Genomic DNA, 25,148 nt, shown 5'->3' on the forward strand with positions numbered 1-25,148 from the left:
TCCCAACACTCACTCTCTTACAAAATACTCTATAATGAAATAAATGAGGAGAAAGAAAGACAAGAGTGAAAAGCTCTTGAATTGGTGTGTTTTCAAATGAGGAGAAACTCCTCAATTTATAGCAAGAAATCCTTGGCCTAATAATGGATATTATGTCATGGCAAATGTCATGATCCACAAATTTGTTATAATGGATATTATGTCATGGCAAATGTCATGAACCACAAATTTATTATAATGGATATTATGTCATGGCAAATGTCATGAAAATTTGGCCATATTACACCAATCTTGGAACCTTAGCTATAAATAGCTTCCAATCTGAAAGAGTTTGGTCTAGGTCTGCTAGCGGTTGTTGTTCATCACACGATTTTTATTTTCATAATTTATTTATTTTTTAATTTTATTATTGACATACTTATTGCCCTTCCACGTATTTGTTGTCTCTTACGGTGCTGATTCTATTTGTCTGGTTTCTGTGTTGTTACAGATCTTTTGTCTCTGAGCCGAGGGTCTCCCGGAACAGCCTCTCTACCCCGGGTAGGGGTAAGGTCTGCGTACACTCTACCCTCCCCATACCCCACTAGTGGGATTACTACTGGGTTGATGTTGTTGTTGTTGAACCTTAGCTATAAATAGAATAGTGTTGTCCATATAATAAGCATCAAGTAAAAAGATCCAAAAGAATACACATTATGAAAGAAATGACTTTCAGTTCTCTTTTTGCCTCAATAGCATACCTTGAAATCTTTATAGCAATCTTTTTCTTTTTTGCAATTTTCTGGGCTTTAGGAGATAGGGATAAAAATGGCCTACCAAGAAATTATCCATTTTTCGGTATGTTCCCAGCTCTACTTCTCAGTATACACAGAATTCATGAAGGGACTAAAGAGGTTCTTTCGAAAACTGGAGGTACTTTGTTATTAAAAGGCATTTGGTTTACTAATACAGATACTCTTTGCACAGTGGATCCTGCAAATGTGCATTATATCATGAGTGCAAATTTTTCAAATTTTCCGAAAGGGCCAGAATTCAAGAAAATTTTTGATTTTTTAGGTGATGGAATTTTTAATTCTGACTTTGATTTGTGAAAGAATCAAAGGGAATATGCTAGAGAATTGATCATTAATCATAAATATCACAAGTGTTTGGTGAAAACTATAGAGAACAAGGTCAAAGATGGCCTGATTCCAATTCTTGAATTCATGGCTAAAGAAGATAGAGTTTTTGATTTGCAAGATATTTTCAAGAGATTTACTTTTGATACAATATGTAAAATAGTCACAGGCTTTGATCCTGGTTGCCTCTCTCTTGAGTTCCCAGATGTTCCCTTTCTTAAAGTCATAGAAGATATTGATCATGTTATAGTAATACGTCATTTATTACCAGAAATTATTTGGAACTTGCAAAAAAGGCTGGGAGTTGTTCCAGAAAAGAAACTAAGCAAATCTGTGAAATTTGTTGACCAAGTTATAGGTCAATATATATTGATGAAACATGATGAATTGAGCAAAGGAGCAAAAACTAAGGAAGAAGAAGAAGAAGGTTTTGACTTACTAACATAATGTATAGTCAATGATGGAGAAGCAAAAACAGGGTTGAAGTTTGATAATAAATTCTTGAGGGATACAATATTAAATTTCCTGGTCGCTGGACGTGATGGAGTTAACTCCTGCCTTGGTTCATTTGGCTAGTTTTCACACATCCTGAGGTTGAAAAGAATATAAGGGAAGAACTCAGGGCAATCTTGCCAGTGGGAGAAGCCGAAAAATGGAGGCTTTTTACCGTAGAAGAGTTGAAAAATGTTGTTTATTTACATGCCGCATTGTATGAAGCATTAAGGCTATATCCTCCTGTTCCATTCCAATTCAAGACTCCACAAGAATCTGATATTCTCCCAAGTGGTCATCATGTTCATCCCAAGATGAGAGTAATGTTTAATTTGTATGCAATGGGGAGGATGGAATTCATTTGGGGAAAGGATGCTTCAGAATTCAAGCCAGAGAGATGGATATCAGAGCGTGGAACGATAAAACATGAGCCATCTTACAAGTTTTTGTCTTTCAATGCAGGACCAAGGAAGTGCTTAGGGAAAGGAACGTCTTTCACTCAATTGAAAGCTGTGGCCGCTGCTGTCATCCATAATTACCAGATTAAAATGGTGAAAGGTCATGATATTTCCCCTAATTGCTCCGTTATCCTTCACATGAAATATGGTTTTAAAGTTAGGGTTAAGAAAAGATGGGCATAGTACTTTTATGTTGCTCGGTTTTTTTCCATCTTTTTCTTGTAGTATAATGTTTACTTGTGTTCATGTTCACATAATGGGAATGTCATTAGCCCAAATGGGAAGAATAAATGCATGGTTTTATTCCTATACAGTAATGTGTAGTTGATTAACGTTTGGTGTATACAGACGGTTATTTCAAGTTGTTTACTTTTCTGTTGGTTCTATACTATTTCAAACTCACCTGATAATAAAAATGTATCCATCACATTTTAGAAGGGCACATAATTACTAATAATAATTACTCTCTTTCTATTTCTCAGTGATATGTAAGTGAAAGGGGAGTAGACAAATTTCAAGGATTTGTGGTTATAGGTAAATATATATCGATAAAACATGGCAAATTGAGCAAAGGAGCAAAAACTAATGAAGAAAGAAGAAGGAGGAGGTTTTGACTTACTAACATTATGCATAGTGAAAGATGGAGAAACAAAAACTTGGGATAGTTTGATAGTAGTAATTATTGAGGGATACAATATTAAATTTCCTGGTCGCTGGGCCTGATGGAGTTAACTCTTGCCTAATTAAGTTGTTCATTTGGCTGATTTTCACACTTCCTGAGGTTGAAAAAAAGAATATAAAGGAAGAACTCAGGGCAATCATCCCAGTGGGAGAAGCCAAAAGATGGAGGCTTTTGATGGTAGAAGAGTTAAAAAATAGTATTTATATACATACTGCAATGTGTGAATGCACTACTAAGGCTATATCGCCCTGTCCCATTGCACTACTTAGAATAGAATTCATATTTGGGGAAAGGATGCCTCAGAATTCGAGCCAGAGATGGATATTCGAGCCAGAGATGGATATCAGAGCGTGAAACGATAAAACCTGAGCTATCTTACAAGTTTTTGTGCTTCAATGCAGGACCAAGGAAATGTTTAGGGAAAGAAACGTCGTTCACTCAAATGAAAGTTGTGACTGCTGCTATCATCCATAATTACCGGATTAAAATGGTGAAAGGTCATAATGTTTACCCTAATTGCTCCATCATCCTCCATGGTTTTAAAGTTAGGGTTAAGAAGAGGTGGGCATAGTATACTTTTGTATTTCTCCCGCTTTTCATTATCTTTTTGTTGGGTATAGGGAGCAAGAATGGGAGAATGTTATATTTAATCTGCATTTAGAAGGATTTAGTCCATTTTCATGTATACCCAAGGCACAATGTTACTTGTATTCATGTTCAGGTAATGTGAATGTCCTTAGCCCAAAAAGAAAAGAATAAATGCACTGTTTTTGTTCCTATATAGTAATATTTGTGATGAGCAAGACACTATTTCTGTAATGAAAATATATCCATTAATACATTTTTTAGTAACGCTCTTTTTACTCTTAGTGATATGTAAGTGAGAGGGTTAGCATTTTTAGATTTAAGACAGTTGAGTATTCAGGATTTAAAATTTCTGAGATAGCTACTGGAGTAAGCAATATAATATTATTACCCACAGATAGTTGATGCCCACAGATACAATGTTACTTGTATTCATGTTCAGGTAATGTGAATGTCCTTAGCCCAAAAAGAAAAGAATAAATGCACTGTTTTTGTTCCTATATAGTAATATTTGTGATGAGCAAGACACTATTTCTGTAATGAAAATATATCCATTAATACATTTTTTAGTAACGCTCTTTTTACTCTTAGTGATATGTAAGTGAGAGGGTTAGCATTTTTAGATTTAAGACAGTTGAGTATTCAGGATTTAAAATTTCTGAGATAGCTACTGGAGTAAGCAATATAATATTATTACCCACAGATAGTTGATGCCCCAGTTTTGTCACTTGAATGATTTTACGTTTAATACATGGGGGGAAAATGGGTTACACTACGAATTTCTTTTACCCCCAATTGCTCCATTATCCATCACATGAAATATAACATTTTATAATCAATGTATATATTAGCTAGGAAGAATAAATAGTAAATCCGCTCAGTTATTTTTGTAAATATCTCTTTATAATTAGGGTTAGAAAAGGTGGCTGTGGTAACTTTTTTTCTTTTTACAAGTGTGATGTATGGTTATTTAACATAATATTTTCAGATTTCTCCTTCTTTAATTTCATCTTCTTTTTTTTGTTAGGTTAGAGCGATGGGAGCTTGAAGACTTTATTTGTATGGGAAAGGGTATAGTTCCTTCAAAAATAAAATAAAAATGACTTTCCTGATCTGGGTACGAAAAATAAGTTCCGTAAGTGGCCAGTATTACGTACGTGATGCCTTTAGTCAGATATCACAAGAATTACAAGCAAATCTATATATCTATATAATCCAGGGCCATAAGCCCGGTGACGTGGCATGACTCATTGACCAGCAATTGCCTTTTCCATTTTTCTCCGTTTTATGGGATTTTCTCCAATATTTTACCCAATTACCTCATTAATTAACCAATAAAACCCAAAGAAAAGCCACCGATTAACCTTCTTAAACAAACCGTTTCTACTTCCTTCATTGATAATGGCAGCCGATCAAATTCAACCAAACCGTGTCTTTTTCCTTTCATTAATTATTATGGCAATTTCGAACATTAATCTCTCTTCCCTCTCTTCGATTAAAGATCTGTAATTAGCGATGAACCTACGGAATAATGCTTAAAATTCAAGGCATACTAACGTTCATCATAATCATCATTGAATAGCAAAGGAGAACATGAAAAGGACCAGCAATAGCGAAAAAGCACAATTAGGTTGCACCATGGATCCTTCAATAGATTTCGAGAAGGTACACTCTTTTTCTATTTATTCGTTTCATGGTATATACAATGTGCAAACGACACCCTTTTCACCAATTATTACGTTTTGGCAATTTGTGTATTGGCTTAAGTTGGATTTCTCATAACCAAAAATATATATATATATATTTGCTCGATTAAAGATTGATTTTTTGCTAATTGGAATTGTCTGTGGAAGAGTTAAATAATTTGATAGGAGCATAATAATTATCACTGATAATTTGTTATTCAAACTCTTCGGTAGTCCCCATTTAACTTTCCTTGAAACATTTTTTGTCAGGTTTATATATTATAAACCTTGCAGTATGGTCAATCCAGAACAATGATTGAATTAATGAGATGTTTTACTCCTTCTATAGTTAGTTTATCAGACATTTTTGTAGAATATTTAGAAATTTTGATCCAAAATATCTGCTTCAAATATAAAATCCGAGTTATTCTCGGAACCGAATATTATAATATATTATAATATATGTCCTCTGTAACAGCACATCACTATAGTAGCCAAAACAATTCGGAACATATTAGGTTATTATAGAGAGGTTTGGCTGTATAATATTCTTCACTTTTTGCTCTCTTCATATTTTAATAGGGAAAACGATGTTGGACTGTGTTTTCACTATATGTCGTCACCAAAATTTCAATCTTTTGGTCACTTGGCTTCACTTTCTTGCAGATTCGCTTAAAAATTGGAAACGAATTTTTTTTGTGTAACTGGAGCAAAACATCAGCCTCTATCATCATTAATTGGTAATGTCTTCCTTCTTCACTCTTTCTTTTTTAGTAAACTTCTTGTATCGAGATCTACTTCTATTTAATTACTTTCGGTACTATTGGAGTTATGCATATGGCTCCATTAGTTTTTATTCTTTCTGGCTTGCAGTTAAGAACAATTTTGGCTCGCATTTTCTAACTTATATTTTTCTTTGCGGTGTCTCTATTGGATGCTTTCTGTCACTAGATCGTTCTCAGCTTCTTCTATTCGAAGGCATCAGATTGTGATGCCATATAATGCTAAGCCTAAATATAATGAGTCAATCTTCGATACTTCTTTAGCCTTTTTTTGTTTTCCTATGGACTTTCAAAGAATCTTTTCGTTTGTTGGCATATGAAGCAAACAACTTAATGTTTGACTTTAATTTTTCAATAAATTCATGCATCCTATTTCATAATGATGTTGTATAATCCTGGTCTATACCTTCCTAAATAAAGAATTTGCACTGAAGTTCATTTCAACTGGAGTTTTCATCTTTGGTTTTCCTTTATAATTGTTTTTCATGAGTCTTGCTTTTCCTCGTAGAACTTCATTCTTCATACTGCTCAATTGCCTATTTTACAACATTCCAAAAAAAATTCGGATTACCACTATCCAGCTTATAACATAAGATATAGAATTTTTTTCTAAATATGTGGAGTAATATGGAGTTTATTCTGAAAAATATGGCTTGATAATGTCACGATGTCCTCGGGCCATGATTATTACATGTACTTGGTTTGCAATTTTTTGTTCAAAAAGATCTATCAGATGGCACAAATAAATAAATAAATAAAGTATATTGTCTGATTTTATATGCCATTATGCAAGTGGCTAGGGAAAATAACTACTCTGCCATCGGCTGCATTGTTTATTATTCGATACCATTCTTCTATCATAAGTAGTCCATAATTAAATATTTATCTTCATTTTCTTTCTTGATGAATATTTTGTGACTTTATGGATATAACTATTTATTCCTAATTCTGAACCTGTTCAATGTAGCTCTGAATATATTAAGAGCATATACACACGAGATGAATGAGGAGGATAAAAAAAATCTGAAATGGTTTTGAGGGTCTGCATTCTTTGTCATGAGGTTGCAGAGTGTGTGTTCTCGTAATCATTTAGTTAGAAGTTTTAGCTTCCTTTTGATGTTAAAGAAGAATATATTTATTTGAAGACTTTTTTTGAGGGTACATAGCTCCAAAAATTATAGTATACCTGGAAGTTTTGATGAAAGTGTGACTGAGGTTTACCAAGCAGAATGCAGAGAATGTAAATTTAAATGGAGGAGTTTGATGAATGACCACAAAAGTCATATTTCAAATAGAAGTTGAAAGTCACGCTTAATGTAAGAATGAGATTACAAAATCAATGGTCAAAGAAAAATTGGCTTGTATTGCTGTATTGGGAAGCAATGATACCGTATTGGGAAGCAATGATACATGCTTTCTTTTATCCTACTTGCGTGGATAATATAGTAATATGTTTTAAGCACACGTTATTTTGATCTTATTAATGAGGACTACGGATTACTACAAGACTAACATCATATAAAAGGTTTAGGGATGAAACATAAGTAAATGAGGAGGAATACATGGAAGATTTATGCATTATGCTGCTGGAAAATGAGTATTTTTCTTTTCTTTCTGCCCTTGAAAACTGTAGTTTGTCTTGTGAACATCTGGAATGAGCTATAGCTGGAAAGTATTCAATTATATATCAAATTTCTAAAATCTAACTCCCAGTGTTCTTTTGCATTACATTTAGATTCCTCTAAATTTGTTTCTATTACGTTCTGCTGGTACAAATTTGTTCCTGAATATAGTGCAACTTTTCTTTTTTGTCTTTCTAGACTAAAGTGTACGAAATTGTTCATAGATTCATTTACAAACAATATATCTTTCTATAATTTTATATGAAATCAATGCACAACCATGAGAATGCTACAATATTCAATCACTAATGTATACCATTTTCGACTTTTATAGGCTTTACTTATATAAATACTTACTGTTTTATTGATATACAATTTTATTAATTTTTTTTGGTGATATTGCGAGTTTTGTACCTAACAAGAGAATTTATATTTGTATATAATGCATGATAATTGTATCTCTTCTATCTCGATTAAGTTTATAACACGATCATATGACATATTTACTATTTTCTGTGATGACCGCGCGAAGCGGGAGAATTTCACTAGTTTACCAATAATTGAGGAACTTAAATTGTTATTAACCTTATGTGTAAAATTACAAGATAATATAAAAATGGCACTATATGAAAAAGGGCTTCTTAGTCCGCTAGGAAAGCGCTTATTTGTCATATAGTGAACGAACTTCAACGTAGGTTATATATTTGCAACTTTTTAAGACTTTTCTGTTAGGAAAAATAGAGGTTGAACCAATGTGCTGAGATGATACTTCCATATCAAACTAAATGACCTCCCATCCAACCACTTAAATTTAATATATATATCCTCAATAAATCCGATTGTTGACTAGTTCTGTAAAGATCCCAGATACCTCCATATAAAAAATGATATAATATTGGGGTTCGTATTGATATTTTTCATTTCATGCTTTTCTCTCTCTAGAATGAAATTTCTTCTCAGCCATTGCTGAACATGACGAGAAAATCAAAGACCGGAGGGGGAGGGAAGCACATGCAAGGAACAAATTTGAGTAAAACGAATGGGACAAGAGGAATTCCACAATCAGCGGATTCAAAGAAATCTCGAAGTATCAATGTCCTGCAAGGGATATCGCCACTGGATTTTAGTCAATCAACTATTGATGGAGAGGAATTAGGGATCCGATCAACAATGAACAGAAATGGAGAAAGGAAGCAAGGAGAAGGGCGCAAATCATGGGCAGACAAGGTTGAGGAAGAAGAGAAGTCAACGGAGAAAGAGGAAAATGGAGAGGTAAGCCCTAAATTATGGAGTAAAGTAGTTACAACTTCAATTACAGAAGGGTTAGACCTTACGCCTCAAGCACAGGACAATCTGAATGTGAAAATCACTATGGAGGATATCAAGGAGGAAATTGAGTATTGGAACTCGGCAGTAGTGTGTTTTGTGTTGGGATCCAATCCACCACAAGCGGTTATGGCCGGGTACTTTCAAAGGATATGGGGATCACTGGGAATAGACAAGATAGCATAGATCAATCGAGGTGTGTTCATGGTGAGATTCCATAGTATTGAAAGCAGAATTAAGGTAATTGGGGATGGAGTCCAGATGTTCGACAGAAAGCCAGTAGTGGTGAAACCATGGAACCCAGACATGGACATGAAAAATGAGTCAGTTGAACTGATCTCTATGTGGATTAGGTTCAATGGGTTGGAAATCAACTACTGGGGACAAGTTGCCCTAACAAAATTGGCAGGTCTAGTAGGTAAACCACTGAAAGCAGATCGAGCAACCACGCAGAATTGGAGAGACTAACATATACCCGAGTTCTAGTTGAGGTAAAACCTCATCAGAAATACCCAAACACCATCATGTTTGAGGATGAACGAGGCAGAATTGTTGAGTAGGAGGTTTTCTATGAATGGAAACCTATACTATGTGACAAATGCAAGAATTTTGGGCATGAAATGAATGAGTGTAGAAAATTCATTAAACAAGAAAAGGAGAAACTAGTAAGCAAACAAGTGCAAAGGAGCCAAATGAAACACAGATGCAGAAACAAGGGGAAAAGAAGATTGCAAACCTGCAGCATGAAGAAGGACATGATGAAAAACAACAAACAATAGGGCAAAAAAGTAATGGAAATACAGAAAACGGGGGTCACCAAGCAACTATTTCGAGAGTATGGAATAGTCCAGAGAGGGGAAGAACAGGGGATGGAATACAAAAGGGAATTATCAGAACTGGGAATTCATTTGCAACATTGGTGGAGCGCCAACAAGAGAATACAGAAACAACAAGTGAGAGTATGATGGGGGGAAAGAGTAGCAAAGGGAAAGTGTGTGATATGGCCCTAGGAAAGGGGCAGGATGGGGGAAACCCCATTTCAAATGGATAGAATTGGATTCTGGAATACCAGGGGACTGAATAAGCCACATAAACAGAAGGAAATGAACTTGTTTATGAACAATCAAAGAGTAGGTTTATTTGGTCTCCTGGAAACAAAGATTAATAGAGCTAAAGCACAATAAGCTGCTCTTAATCTATGCAATTTAGTATGAATTTAGTAAAACATCCGGGAGGGATAATATGGGTTGTATGGAAATCAGTAGTATATGATGTAAATATACCATGGGTAACTGAGCAATTAATACATTGTATGGTTCAGCATAGAGGGACAAGGAAACAGTTTAATGTCACAATAGTTTATGGCTTTAATAATCAGAGTATGGGGAGACAACTCTACGAAGACATCAAAAGAATACATCAAATGATGAAGGGTCCTTGGGCAATAATGGGGGATTTCAATAGCATTCTGAGCATAGAGGATAGAGTGGGGAGTTCAGTCACCATGGCGGAGATTAGGGAATTTAAAAAGTATATGGAGGAATGTTCTATGCAATACATGAGGTCCTCAGGTGCATACTATACATGGAGTAACAAAAAATCAGGAGACAGTAGAGTGATGAGCAGAATAGATAGAGTTCTTGTCAATTATGAATGGATGATACAACTGCCAACATCAAAAGTTTATTATATGCAACCAGGATTGTATAATCATTCCCTAGGCATTATAAACTGGGAGGGAGATGAACAACAGATGAGAAGAAGTTTCAAATACTTCAATATGTGGAGCATGGCATGGGATTTTAAAGCAAGAATAAAAGAATGATGGATGACAAATAAGCAAGGGACACAAATGTACCAGTTTGTGGGGAAACAACATGGAATCAAAAGTACTCTTCAGAGAATCAACAAGGAGAGATTCAGTAATAGTGAAAAGAGATCAGATGAAGCACTAGACATCCTTCAGCAATGTCAAAACAGAGTACAAAAGGATCCAATAAATGAAGCACTAATCAATGAAGAAGTAAGATTAGCTGAGGAGTGTAACAAATGGAAGAAGAAACGAGACTTGTTCTTGCAACAGAGGGCTAAAGTACAATGGCTCACACAAGGAGACCAAAATACCAAGGTCTTCCATGGAATGTTGAAAGCTCGAAGGAACAGCAATAAAATCTTTCACATTAAGGATATGAAGGGAAATGATATAGATGATCCAGTAAAGATACCTGATGCATTTATAGAGTTTTATACAGAGATGTTGGGTAGAAAATGGAGGACATGGCTCATGTAAATACCCAACTAATAAAGCAAGGGCCTACAGTGAGGGTGGAGCAAAGGCATGATCTAGAAGCAAAATTCACAGAAGCAGAGGTGGCTTTATGGGCAATTGCAGGAAATAAATCCCCTGGTCCGGATAGGTTTGGAAGCCAATTTTATAAAGACTGCTGGGATATTGTGGGTAATGACGTAATAAGTGGGGTATTGGAGTTCTTTAGAACAGGCAGAATGCTCAGGATTGTAAATAGTACAGCGATAAATCTAATTCCCAAGTGTACACATGTTGATGTCATGGGTGATTACAGACCAATTTCCTGTTGCAATACAATATATAAAGTGATCTCGAAAATGTTGTGCAATAGGCTAAAAAAAGTACTCCCTAGGATAGTCTCTATTAACCAAAGTGCATTTGTGGCAGGAAGGAATATAGTACATAATATACTGATTTGCCAAGATTTGGTGAGACTATATAAAAGGAAGAATACAACTAGGAGTTGTTTGATAAAAGTAGACCTACGGAAGGCATATGACACTGTGGAGTGGGAATTTGTTGAAGAGATGCTACATGCTCTTCACTTCCCTCAAAGGTTCATCAAATGGGTGATGGCTTGTATCACATCCACCCATTATACGATAGCAATGAATGGTGGAGTTTATGGCAACATTAAGGGCAAACGAGGGCTAAGACAAGGGGATCCAATTTTTCCACTCGGATTTGTGATTTGTATGGAGTACTTATCCAGAATTATGAAGTGGATTACTGAACAAAGAGGATTCCAATATCATACAAAGTATCGAGGTCTCAAGTTGAATCATCTATGCTTTACAGATGATGTCTTATTCTTTTGCAAAGGAGAATGGAAATCAGTAGAGCTAATTTTGAGAGGGCTTAAAACATTCTCACAAGCATCAAGATTGAACACAAATGAAGCTAAGTCAAACATTTATAGTGCGAACATGGAGAAACAATGCCTTAAGGATATCTGCGAGCTCACAGGGTATCAAAGAGGGACATTACCATTTAGGTATTTGGGGGTTCCAATATCTTCTAAAAAGCTATCAGCAACAGATTGTAAAATGCTAGTGGAGAAATTGGCAAGCAACGTTAGAACATGGGGAACTAGGAATCTTTCCTATGCCGGAAAGGTGTTACTGGTGAATGCAGTGCTGATGCAAGTACACTCATATTGGGCATCTATATTCATTCTCCAAAAAATAGTGTTAAAGAATATAACAACCATATGCAGGAGTTTCCTATGGGAAGGGAATGGGAACTCAACAAAAATGTCATTAGTGGCCTGGGATATGGTATGTAGACCAAAGAGACAAGGGGGACTTGGGATAATTGATTGTGTAATCTGGAATGAAGCATCAATGGTGAAATATGTATGGAATATAGCTAACAAGAAGGATAATCTTTGAATGAAATGGGTCAACCACTTATACATAAAAAAACTAACCATGGTGGCAATACTCCCCACCGACTGATAGTTGCTGGTATTGGAAGAAAATTTATTATGTCAAGGACAAATTTGCCGATGGTTTTATTAATAATGGATGGCAAACACAAGGGGGCAAATACTCTGTGAGAAGTGGATACCAATGGTGCAAAGGAGAAGCAGAGGAACGGCCATGGTATCGAGGGGTATGGAGTCAGATGGAAATGCCTAAACATAGCTTCACTAGCTGGCTTGCCATGCATAGGAAGCTACTTACGAAGGAAAGACTGCTAAAGTTGAAAAAAACCCAAAAAATTGGTTTGTGATATGTGGAAGTCAAGCAGAAACAGTGGAACACTTATTCTTTGAATGCAAACTCTCAGAAAAATGCCTACAAATGATGCTGGAGTGGATGCAAAGAGGGACAACAAAACACGATCTAAAGGGGATATGGAAACGATCAATAAGAGGTATCAATGGGAAAAAATGTAAGGAGTTCATTACAGTAGTGATTGCAGCGCTGATATACAAGATATGGTGGGCAAGAAATGAAGCATTATGAAATCAAAGAGTGCCTACGCCGAGAAGCATATGTGCCCAGATACAGCATGAATGTAAGGCTAGAGTAGTGCCTTTACTAAAAAAGAAATGTAGTAGGAAGGAACGGAAATGTATAGATCAACTGTATAGGAAACAATGATAGAAGAACTATAGGAAATAGTCATAGATAGATAGAAAGAGAGGTGGAGAAGTGGGGCACTGGTATGCCGAGGCAAGACATTGTAAAGTTGTTGTTTTTTATTGAAAATAAAAGCTTTCTGTTTTACCAAAAATAAATGTTATAAAGTCCTTATATTAAATATTTGTATATTTCCTCACTTAAGTAAATCTTAACAAATTGCTGAAGCAACATCCTACTAATTGAGTGTACGTAGTGTGGTAATTAAGGTAATTAAGCAACTAGATTCAGAATAAACCTTATTCTAAGGGTTACAGGCACTTAAGTCATTTTCAACACTGACATCTCTTTTCTCCCTAAGCATAGTTTTATAAATCACAAATTCTTTAATGTAAGTGACTTTGTTGCAAGAAGGGGAGCCTTGGCATAATTGATAAAATTATTGCCATGTTACCAAGAGGTCACTAGTTCGAGCCGTGGAAACCAGCTCTTGCAGAAATATAGGATAAGACTACATATAACAAAATCTCGTAGTCCAACCTTTCCCCGAACCCCGCGCATAGCGCGAGCTTAGTGCACCGGTCTGCCCAATAGAAACATTAGATAAATCAATGCTTCTTGATCTTTTTCCGGACTCACAGTATATATTATGACTAATCCATCAGCACATTAAATGGAAACATCAAAATCTGAAACATTTAATGGTAAGGCCATGCATCCATACTTAATGGTTCAATATTTAATTTTTTTAGCATTAAACTTGTTATAATTTGGAAATTATGAGTTCAAATTGTAATACTTTTTAATTTATTTTTAGTGTTTTCTTATATGAAGTGAGCCTTGGAGCAGCAGTCAAGTTGTCTATGTGTGACCTATAGGTCACGGGTTCGAGCCGTGGAATCAGCCAATGATTCTTGCATCAGGGTAGACTGCCTACATCACGCCCCCTTGGGGTGTGGCCCTTCCTCGGATCGTGCGTGAACGCCAGATGCTTTAGGCACTGGGCTGCCCTAAGTATTTTCGTATATACACTAACTCCACCATTAGTTATGCATCATATTCCCATCGATCATGAGACCATATAAATAGACTAGAGGGTTTGTCCATATATATGTAAAGCATGAAATAAAGATCCAAGGAGAGTAAACACTAGGCAAAATATGGCTTTTATTTCTCTATTGGCCTCAATAGGGTACTTTGAGATTTTTGTAGCAATCTTTTGCTTTATAGTCTTGGCTTTACGAGGCAGAAATAGCTATGGATGGAACTGGCCATTTCTTGGGATGTTTCCAAGCCTTATTCTCCATATACATAGAATTCATGAAAGGAGTGTAGAGATTCTTTCGATAACTAAGGGTACTTTCTTGATAAAAGGCCTTTGGTTTACTAATATGGACATTCTTGGTACAGTGGATCCTGCAAATGTACACTATATTATGAGTGCAAATTTTACAAATTTTCCAAAAGGGCGAGAACTCAAGAAGATTTTTGATGTTCTAGGTGATGGAATTTTTAATTCTGACACGGTTCTATGGAAGAATCAACGGAAACTTGCTAGAGCATTGATCATTCATGAGAAATTTCACAAGTGTTTGGCAAAACAAGGTAAAAAATGGCTTGACTCCAATCCTCGAGCTCATTGCTAAAGAAGATAGAATTGTGGATTTGAAAGATGTTTTCAAGAGATTCACCTTTGATACTACATGTAAATTATACTCACAGGATTTTGAATCTTGTTGCCTCTCTCTTGAATTCCCGGAAGTTCCCTTCTTGAAAGCCATGGATGATGCTAAATATGTTGTAACCATACGCTATTTATAGCCAGAAAGTGTTTGGAAGTTGCAAAAATGGCTAGGAGTTGGGCCTGAAATGAAACTAAGAAAAGCTTCGGATGTCCTTGATCATGTCATAGGTGAGTATATATCAATAAGAGGTGTCAAAATGGTTAAAAGGAAACAGTTATCCACCCATATTATCCGTTAGAAAATGGGTTGGATAATGAACATTTTAAAAACGGGTCGAATATGGATAAGAACCATATTATCCACTTAGAAAATGGATAACCAAATAGATAACTGATGAGTTTAACTTTTATATTTCTAAAGCCTCAAATTGGGGGCTACTCAATGTTGGGAAACTAGGAATTTTTCAAGAGTGATTATATTCAAGAAGGTATGGATAATATGGATAACTATATTATCCGCCGGATAATCCGTTTTTTATCCGTATTAAATATGGGTTGGGTCGAATAATTTATCCGTTTTTTTGAATTACCCATTTTTGACTCGCTCATATCCGACCTGACCCGCCCGTTTGCCACTCCTAATATTGATGAAGCACAAAGAATTGAGTAGAAGAGAAAAACCTAAGGTAGATGAAGAGGGTTTTGATTTATTAACGCCATACATAATCAACGATGGAGAAACAACTTCAGGGTTGAAGTTTGACAACAAGTTCTTAAGGGATACTTTTTTAAACTTCATGTTCGCAGCTTTCACTCAAATGAAAATAGTAGTTGCTACTATCATCCATAATTACCAAATTGAAATGGTGAAAGGTCATGTTGTTTACCCCAATGTCTCCGTTATGCTCTACATGAAACATGGTTTGAAAGTTAGAGTTAAGAGGAAGTGGGCATAGTACTTTTATATTTATCTATATGTGGAAGGATATAGTCCATTCTCATGAATACTCGAGCTATAATGTTACTTGTATTTTATGTTCAATAATGGGAGTGTCACTAGCCCAAAAGGAAATAGTAAGTGCATTTTTCCTATGTGATAATGTGAACTTAAATAACTTTTGGTGGAAAGAAACGATTATTCCTCAAGTCTTTTACGTTTCAGTTGTGTTATTTACTTATTACAAACTCAAATAGCTTGTTATATGAGATGTTAAGTAATATATTTCATAAGCCTGAGATGAATTAATATTATTTGGAAAAATATGATCAGTGAGAAATGAGAATTTATTTAGCCGATCTTTAATTTATTTAGAACTTAACACAATTATATTGTTATTGTCGTATAAGTACTACGAGCATTCACATTGACATACTATCTTATATACTTTTTTGAGGCGTGCATACACAAAGGAAATTCCTTTCTTGTCCAATACAAAATATAATAAGAAAATACTTTCTAGAAAAAATAAAATTAAAAAAAATTATTTTACTGGCTACGGATTCATGGAACCTCACTGAGTTGGAGGTAAGCACACTCGAACCGCTGACATCCGCCACAGGGTAAACCACAGCCTCTCAGGTCCCCGACTGCTTCTTCCAGAGGTGGAATCTTCTACTTCTTCCTATTTGATCCAAAATCGATCGATCTGGCCATGAGCGCAGGTTGAAAAGAGCTCTAACAAGCCTTGGAGGACAAAATTTCTTTTTAATCTGATCAAATAGGAAAAAATCTTTTTTTTTCATACTCTTTCATAACATAGATATGCGTTATGGGGATCCAGGATTCCAATAGGATGAGTGCACTATTGTAAAAATATGGATCTAGAAGTTATATTTGACGGGTTTAACTTTAGTTTCTCTCCATGAACTCACTACACTTTGAAATTATAGGTTCAAATATATTATTTTTAAAATTTTAGTAATTTTCACACATATATTTATACTCTGTGTCGGAAACAAGACAGTTCGGAGTGAGATTTAAACCGCCATTAATTTCACTGGTAGAGGTGCACCCAATAATAATTGCACTATAGGAGTCTTTAAGCATGGTTGCACACACAAATATTTAAATAATTTTGAAAAAATATAACATTGTTATACATGGTTTAGGGAGAGGAGTATGGATTCACGTGAAGTCGTGTCTATTAACCTAGATACGCCTTAGGGGAGCGATCCATCCTCGTGATTACTGAAGTTATAATGTTACTTTTATTAATTAAAATAATAGGGTGTGTCTGTATTGTAAAATTGCAGAATTTGAAGTTTATGATAAATTTTTGTAACCAATCTCAAGTTAATACTTAATAATAATTGAGTTCACAATGAAATATTTATAGCTATTAAGAAGTCAATTTTTTTATTATCTGCTGGAAGAACGAATACGTTACATAGGCAAAAGAAAGACTTGTATAAGTAGTCAGATCCAAGAAGTTACTCTTTACGAAAGATTGAAAATAAGCCAAAAAGTATCACTGCAATTAATTTCTTTTGATTATCATAGTTAGCAGCTTAGAATATTTTATCATTATTCTCGAGTATAGTTGATAAAAAGCCATTTTTATTATGAATTGTAACCTTATTACGTTACGTTATTTGCATTATTGGGCAATAAGTATCCGTACACAATATAGATGTTGAAGGCAATTAACCAAGCCTAATCCCTATGCATTACCAAATAATGAATGTAAGACGCACGTATTATCTGTTTAATTTTAATTGCTAAGGTTAAATTAATTGATTTAGTGTAAATGTCTGGTGCTTGTAGTTATTAATCGACATGAACGTTTACAGATTGCTTTATAACTCGATTTAATACCTTAAACTGGTTTTAATGTAAAAAAAAGTTTAACTTTATGCATTGACGTAATAAATATTTACATGACATGTCACTTATAAAGTAATTACATAAAATCTCTTAAATAAATGTTAATCGATAATTTAAAATAAAAATAACAACTAATCTACTATTACAGATTAAATATGCAGTTAGTGTATAAAAATTTGTATACTATCAATACATAGAGAGCATAAATTCATTATATAATTACTACATACTCGATGTGTTTGACTATGAAAGTAGAATATACCAAATCTACTGCCACTTTACGTTTTAAAGGAATTACATCATTGATCCCATATAACTAATTCCATATAACTATAAAGTATTTAAAAATCAACAGAGTAAAATATTTCAATGAAAAATGAAAAAATTAAACTTTAATTAATAATGTCCTTCAACATTATATGAGGTATATAAGTCATTACTTTCTAGAAAATTCTGATATTAAAACAGAACTTCGTTCTCTAAAAACTTCTTCTCAACAGTAACTTTCTCATTCTCTACGTGTACCTACACACGACACCTCCATGGAACCACCTACAGACGGCGTTCCGGTGACCACCTACAGACGGCGTTCCGGTGCGTATAGCACAGCCAAAGGACACCCCTGATGGTATAGTGCCACAGACGAAAACTACTGAATAAAAAGGCTCTTATGCAAAGGCTATCTCTGGAACCCCAAATTCGAGCAGCTCGACGGTAATCGCGAGGCAGATGACTCATTACGGAAAGCCAGTGGTGATCGCAAAACGTCGGATTATTATGGAGTTATGACAGAAGACTGTAAACGAACACTAGTCGGCAAATTTACCATGGGAAGACCAAAAATTGAAACAATTAGGGCAAAATTCATAGAACAAACACCTCTAAAGGGAAAGGTAAGAATTGGTGCTTATGATTACAAACATGTGTTTATTGATTTTAATACGGAATCAGACTTTAATACAATCTATTTTCAAAGATTTAAGGGGAATATCTGGATCTCTTATGATGATGTTTAAATGGTCGCCTAATTTTGACCCATATAAAGAAACCTCTCTTGCTCCGATTTGGGTTCTCCTTCTGGAATTGCCTTTTCATGTATTCAGATGGGATTATTTAAGACAAGTCCTTAAACAAATTTTTGCCTATGAAAGAGGACAAGCCACTATTACAAGAATCAAACCATATTTAGCAAAAGTGAGGGTTGAAGTTGGCCTTATGAAGCCTCTTCCAGATTCGGTGTTTGTTGGTATTGAAGGAGATGTCTCTGGACTAAAGGAAAGAGATCAAAAACTTGAGTATGAAGGAGTACCTGCATTCTGTAGGACCTGCAGATTACTAGGTCACGACATCTTGATATGCAAAATTGAGGCAAAGAAAAGGGAGCAGGCCACAACTTCAAGACACAATGCCAAAAAAGAAACTAAAGATCCTTTAATCCAGAACCAGAACAATACTAGAGGCGAGAACACGGCTAACACAAGAGTTCAAAATTTTGTCAAACAGAACAATGATGGATTCATTGAAGTCAAAAGCAAAAGGAGAAGGAGGAAAAAAGTTGTTCAACGTATCCAGAGAACTCCGCAAAAAATGACACCAACAATGCCAATTATCAACCTCAACTAGAAAATAAAACTCAATCTTCTACAAAACAAGAGGATGCAATTACAACTACCAAAAGAATGACAAGAATCACATTCAAACAGAAACTACTAAAGCAGCTCTCAAAGGAAACAACAAAGGACAGGGGAAAAATAAATCTCTCGGCAATAAACTCAAGGTGAAGAGAATCAAGAAGGCTACCCCTAAACTACTGAAGGTGAAGAACAAGTTGTGGAGCACACAAAAGCCAAAAAGGATACAAGAAGGGATCTTGGAGGCCATACAAAGCGAGAAAAATATCAATGCACATCGCCACTCTAAAGATATTCCTAAGGTTGCTGCTAAAAAAGACAGAGCAAAGAACCTGAAGGCAAGCAGATAATAGATACCAACAAACAAACGGATAGCATTAGAAGTAATTTCAATTCCAATATGGAATTTCCTTACTCTGAAGACACTCAATCTCTCAAACAACAGAGTGGCCAGATAATTCTGGATTTGGGACCAATAGTCCAAATTCAAGGTGAATTAAACAACAAACATGGCCTTGATATAGACAACAATTCAATTTATGAGTCAGTAGAGGACATCAACATGGATTATACTGAAGGGGAATTTTTAGATGACGCAGTCTCTGAAACCTCACTTACTAAGATTGATGAAGATGAGGAAATGGTTGTAGATAGTCTTGTTGGAGCTTTTGGCCCTAGACCTATTGAACCTATTGACCCGGTTATCAAAGAAACAGAGGAACTGGTCTAAAAATAAGGCATATCTCCTGGATATCAAAGGAAAAAGAAACACAATGGCAAAGAGGAAAAAGTTAAACCCTCTAATGCCAATCATTTACAAGGTAAATCACAACCCCAAATTGTTTCTAATGATTAGTCTCATTAACTGGAATATTAGGGGCATGATATCAAAAGGCGCAATAGAAAGACTAGATAAAATAGTCAGAATACACAAGATTGACATGGTCATTCTCAAGGAACCTTTACTTACTTCTGATAGAATAGAGGAATACAAGAGACTTCTGAGATTTGATCATGCCATCTCTAACTTCAGCAGTAAAATTTGGTGCTTTTGGAGAAATCACTTGAACTGCTCGACTTTTGACATGAGTAGATAACAAATTACTCTAGAAATCAACTATGGTACTCAGACTTTCTGGATCACGGCTATTTATGCAATAACTACTACTGCCAAGAGAAAGAACCTACGAAATAAACTTAGAAGTATCAACAACAGAATAAATGGACCTTGGTTTATCCTAGGTGATTTTAACTGTATGATGGTTGCTGAGGAAAATAAGGGTGGCATACCACATGTTCTCCGTAAGAGTATCGACTTCGTATCTTTCATGGATGAGTGTAGCATGTTTGATCTATGGTACACATATAACCCCTTTACTTGGTCTAATGGAAGAAGGGGGATGAAGAGAATTACCAAAAGACTAGACAAGGTATTTATTAATGATGACTGAGCTGAATTATTTCAAATCAATAGGGTGGATCACCATACTAGAACATGATCAGATCACAACTTGATCATCCTCAAATTTGGCAATGATAGGGACGATGCTACTATACTTTAGATTCCTCAATTTCTGGACTAAACAACCTGACTTCTAGGATATCGTTGGGAATGTTTGGAAGCGGAATTTTTAGGACAATGCTCAGTGGATTCTATAACAAAAACTCAAAGCAGTCTCTAAGGAACTTAGCAGATGGTCCAGGAATTCTATTGGTGATGTCTTTGATGTTGTCAAACAGATGGAAAATAACATCAACAGACTGGAACAGGAATATGAGAATAACACTGACATCAACATGCTAAATCTTCACAAATCTCGGGCAAAATACATTTTGTGGCTAAAGAAACAACAAGATCATCTCGAAGATCTTGGCCACTAGACTAGGAGTTATTTTTCCAAAACTTATCTCCGACAATCAATCATGTTTCGGCAAAGGAAGACTCATCACAGAAAATATTCTTCTTGCTCAAGAGATTGTTCATGGTATCAAGAATTACAACCAAGGCGGTAATATTGTCATCAAGTTGGACATGTCCAAAGCATATGGCAAGCTCTCTTGGACTTTCCTGACAGATTCTCATAAAGATGAAGTTCTCGAAAATTTTCATTGAAAACATCCACAGACTTCTGTACAATAATTGGTACTCCATTCTCATAAATGTAACTAGATATGGCTTCTTTAAATCCTTTAGAGGGGTTAAACAGGGAGACACTTTATCCCCTGCTCTTTTTATTTTAGTTGCAGAAGCTTTATCCAAAGCTCTAAAAAAAACTCAATGAGAAGCACCAATTTATTGGCTTCTCAATACGTTCTAAAGGGCCTAGGATAAACCACCTAAGTTATGCAGATGACTTAATCCTTTTCTCTTTTGGTGACAAGACTTTTATCAATCTTCTCATGGAAGTGCCAGAGGATTACCAGGATGCATCAGGACAACAAATTAACAAGGACAAAAGTTGCTTCCTATCCCACAACTTCAGAGATAAAAGAACTAACAGAAGAATACGGAAGTGGACTAGTTTCAGGCAAGTGCAATTCTCATTCACATACCTAGGATGTCCAATATATCCAGAAGGAAGAATGTGAGCCTTTTTGCATAACTTTCCACTAAAGTGCTCAATAAAGTAGGAAGCTGGAAAGGTAAGTTACTCTCCTTTGGTGGCAGAGCCACCATCATTAAGCACATCCCATTATTAAGAACATCCTACAATCCCAGACTTTCCACATATTGGCTCACATGGTTCCCCTTAAAACTATTATTCATCAACTGGAGATGTATCTTTCAAATTTCTTCTGGGGTGATAAGGAAAGAAAAAATAACTAGCATTGGTCCTCATAGTCCAATATGAGCTTCCCTTATTCTGAAGGAGGAGTCGGATTCAAGAAGCTTTAGAATATTAGCAACTCCTTTGCGGCCAAAAGGTGGGGGAGATTCAGGGTTGAGGATAATCTCTGGACAAAATTCTTAAATGCTAAATATTGTTCAATAGTCAATCCTCTATCCAAGGTGATGAATTCAAAGGACTCCAACATTTGGAGAAATCTCTTAGACTCTAGAGATAAGATTGACGTGAATATTCTCTGGAAGATTAACATGGGTAATGGCTTATTCTGCTGGGATAAATGGAGCACCACAGGTCCTATCAGACCTCACTTCGATCAAGATCACAAACCTGGTAACACAAAAGTGAATGAATTTCTTCTCAATCAAAGTTGGAACATGGATAAGCTTCTTGATATCCTTCCAACCTCAGTCACTCAAGATATATCTCTTGCTCATATTGGAATGGCTAATATAAAAGATTAAGTCATTTGGATCCCTACAACTTAAAGAACTTTCTTGTAACGACTCGGCCTGTCGCTTTGAGTGTTGTAGCCCCATTCCCCCATTTACTACTTATTTTATGGTCAATTTTTATTATATGACTTGCCGGGGTAGTTGCTTCAATTCCGGGGATGTTCCGGAATGAGCTGAGACACTTAGTCTCAAGGTTAGAAGCTTAAGATGAAAAGGTTGATCGGATATTGACTTATTTTTAAATGGATCTGGATTGGAATTTTGATAGTTCCTATAGTTCCGTTGGGTGATTTTGGACTTAGGAGTATGCCCGGATAGTGATTTGGAGATCCGTAGTTGATTTAGGCTTGAAATGGCGAAAGTTAAAAAATTAGAAGTTTGGAAAATTGAGAAGTTATATCGAGAGTTGACTTTGTGGTTACCGAGCTTAAATTTTAGTTCCGGAAGTTGGAATAGGTCTGTTGTGTCATTTATGACTTGTGTGCAAAATTTGAGGTTAATCGGAGTTGATTTGATAGGTTTCGGCATCGATTGTAGAAGTTAGAATTTCTTAGTTTTCATTAGGCTTGAAATTGAAGTGTGATTCGTGTTTTTGATATTGTTTGGTGTGATTTGAGACCTCGACTAAGTTCTTATCGTGTTTTAGGACTTTTTGGTATATTTGGTTGATGTTTTGGGGGCCTCGGGTTGGTTTGAGATGGTTAACGGATCGAAATTTGGCTAAAGTGTTATGCTGAGGTGCTGCAGATCTGGTGTCATCGCACCTGCGGTGGGATTGGGCGCAGGTGCGGAGCTGCAGAAGCGGCCAAGCTTGCGCAGCTGCGAAGAGGACGAAGGTCACTGGGGTTCGCAGGTGCAGAAGAGGTTCCGCAGATGCGGATACGTATCTGCGTGAGGTCGACCGCAGAAGCGGATTTGGACAGGCAGCAGGGGAATCACAGAAGCAAAGGGAGGTTCGCAGATGCGGTCCCGTAGGTGCAAGGCTGGGACCGCAGGTGCGAGAGGTCGCATGTTAAGTGAGTTTCACATTAGCGTGGATTTCTCTGCAAAAGCGGATGCACAGGTGCAAGCCCAGGCTCCGTAGGTGCGGAAATACCTGGGCAAAGTTTAAAACTCGAGGGTTTTGTGATTTTTATCATTTTGGACATTTCAAGCTCAAGCTAAGGCGATTTTTGAGAGGGATTTTGTGGAGTTTCTTGAGGTAAGTCGCTTGTAATCATTTTTATTCAATAATATTATTTCCCCATTGAATTTTCCACCTATTTTGTGTGTTTTTTAGGTAGAATTTTGGGAGATTAAGGCTAGGGATTTGGAGAGTTAAATTTGGAGATTTGAGTAACGATTTGGTGTCGGAATTTGGTAAATTATGTATGGTTGGACTCATGGTTGAATGATCTTCCGGATTTTATAAATTTTATTGGATTCCGAGACGTGGGCCCGGAGGTTTACTTTTGAGTTGACTTTTTGACTTTTGATATAGAATTTAGTATTTTCATATGGAATTGATTATATATAGCTTGAGTTGATTGTATCGAATTGTTTATGGCTAGATTCGAGACATTTGGAGGCTGATTCGCGAGGTAAGGGATTGTTGGAGTTGAGATTTGCATGGCCTGAGGTAAGTAGCACTTCTAAACTTGGTTCTAAGGGTATGAAACCCCGAATTACGTGTTATGTGATTGGTGTTGAGGTGACACACATGCTAGGTGACGGGCGTGTAGGTGTGCACCGTAGGAATTGTGATTCGATCGAATCCGTGGAACTGTGTATTCATATAACTTGTTATCTTCTGTATTTCCCATGTGTTAAAGAAAATGGAACTGTGATTCATGTTAGAAATCATGCTTAGTCTACATGCTAGTATTGTTGGGTCCTATGGAGGTCGTGTTACATGTTGAATTATTTGCTTAATTTGCGATTTGTACTCAGTCATAGCTATCATTTGCATATCATATCCCAGTCTATGTTGTCATTTATTGATACATCATATCATCATTGTTTGGGCTGATTATCATAATACTTTTGAGCCCGAGAGACTGGAGAGATTGATGACTGAGTGAGGCCGATGACCTGATTGTGGTTATATTTATGGGATCGGGATGCACGCCGCAACATACTTTATTGATTCATGCCATGATTGGCGTATTATAGCACTTGGGCTGGATCTGCCCCTCCAGAGTCTGCACACCCACAGTGAGCGCAGGTACCTACTGAGCGCGGGTGCGAGTGCCGAGCGATTGGGAGGAATGAGTGACTATGAGGATGGAGTGAATGGGAGGATTGAGTGATTGATACTCTGAAAGTATGCATATGATTTCATCATTGTTTTGTACTTCAGTTGGCATACATAACTAACAAATAGATATCGAGATGTATCATTTCTTATTTCAGTTGTAACATATCTTACCTGTTTGGGCTTTAACTATTAAACTTAAAAGTATGTCTATATTTCTGTACTGTATTTCTGTAATTGGACTGTACCTGTGAGGCTCGTCACTGCTTTCAGTCCAAAGGTTAGACTTGTTGTTGTGCCTTATTTTGCACTAGTCAAGACAGGATTCAA

At 36.0% G+C, this 25,148-nt stretch overlaps 2 long non-coding RNA genes and 1 pseudogene across 2 annotated transcripts; all 3 read left to right on the top strand.

Annotated features, from left to right (window-relative positions):
- Positions 1 to 704: 704 nt before the first annotated feature.
- LOC104107094 (alkane hydroxylase MAH1-like) lies at positions 705 to 2,491 on the top strand (annotated as a pseudogene).
- Positions 2,492 to 4,662: 2,171 nt separating this feature from the next.
- Positions 4,663 to 6,182, top strand: LOC138910588 (uncharacterized). The gene is made up of 2 exons (XR_011415727.1): positions 4,663 to 5,000; positions 5,687 to 6,182. It is a non-coding gene; the product is annotated as an uncharacterized lncRNA (long non-coding RNA).
- An 11,942-nt stretch (positions 6,183 to 18,124) lies between these two features.
- LOC138908865 (uncharacterized) lies at positions 18,125 to 25,041 on the top strand. Its single transcript, XR_011415257.1, has 2 exons — positions 18,125 to 23,786; positions 24,136 to 25,041. It is a non-coding gene; the product is annotated as an uncharacterized lncRNA (long non-coding RNA).
- The last annotated feature ends 107 nt before the right edge of the window (positions 25,042 to 25,148 follow it).

The sequence above is a fragment of the Nicotiana tomentosiformis genome, chromosome 4 (genome assembly GCF_000390325.3).
Source record: "Nicotiana tomentosiformis chromosome 4, ASM39032v3, whole genome shotgun sequence".
NCBI lineage: Eukaryota > Viridiplantae > Streptophyta > Magnoliopsida > Solanales > Solanaceae > Nicotiana > Nicotiana tomentosiformis.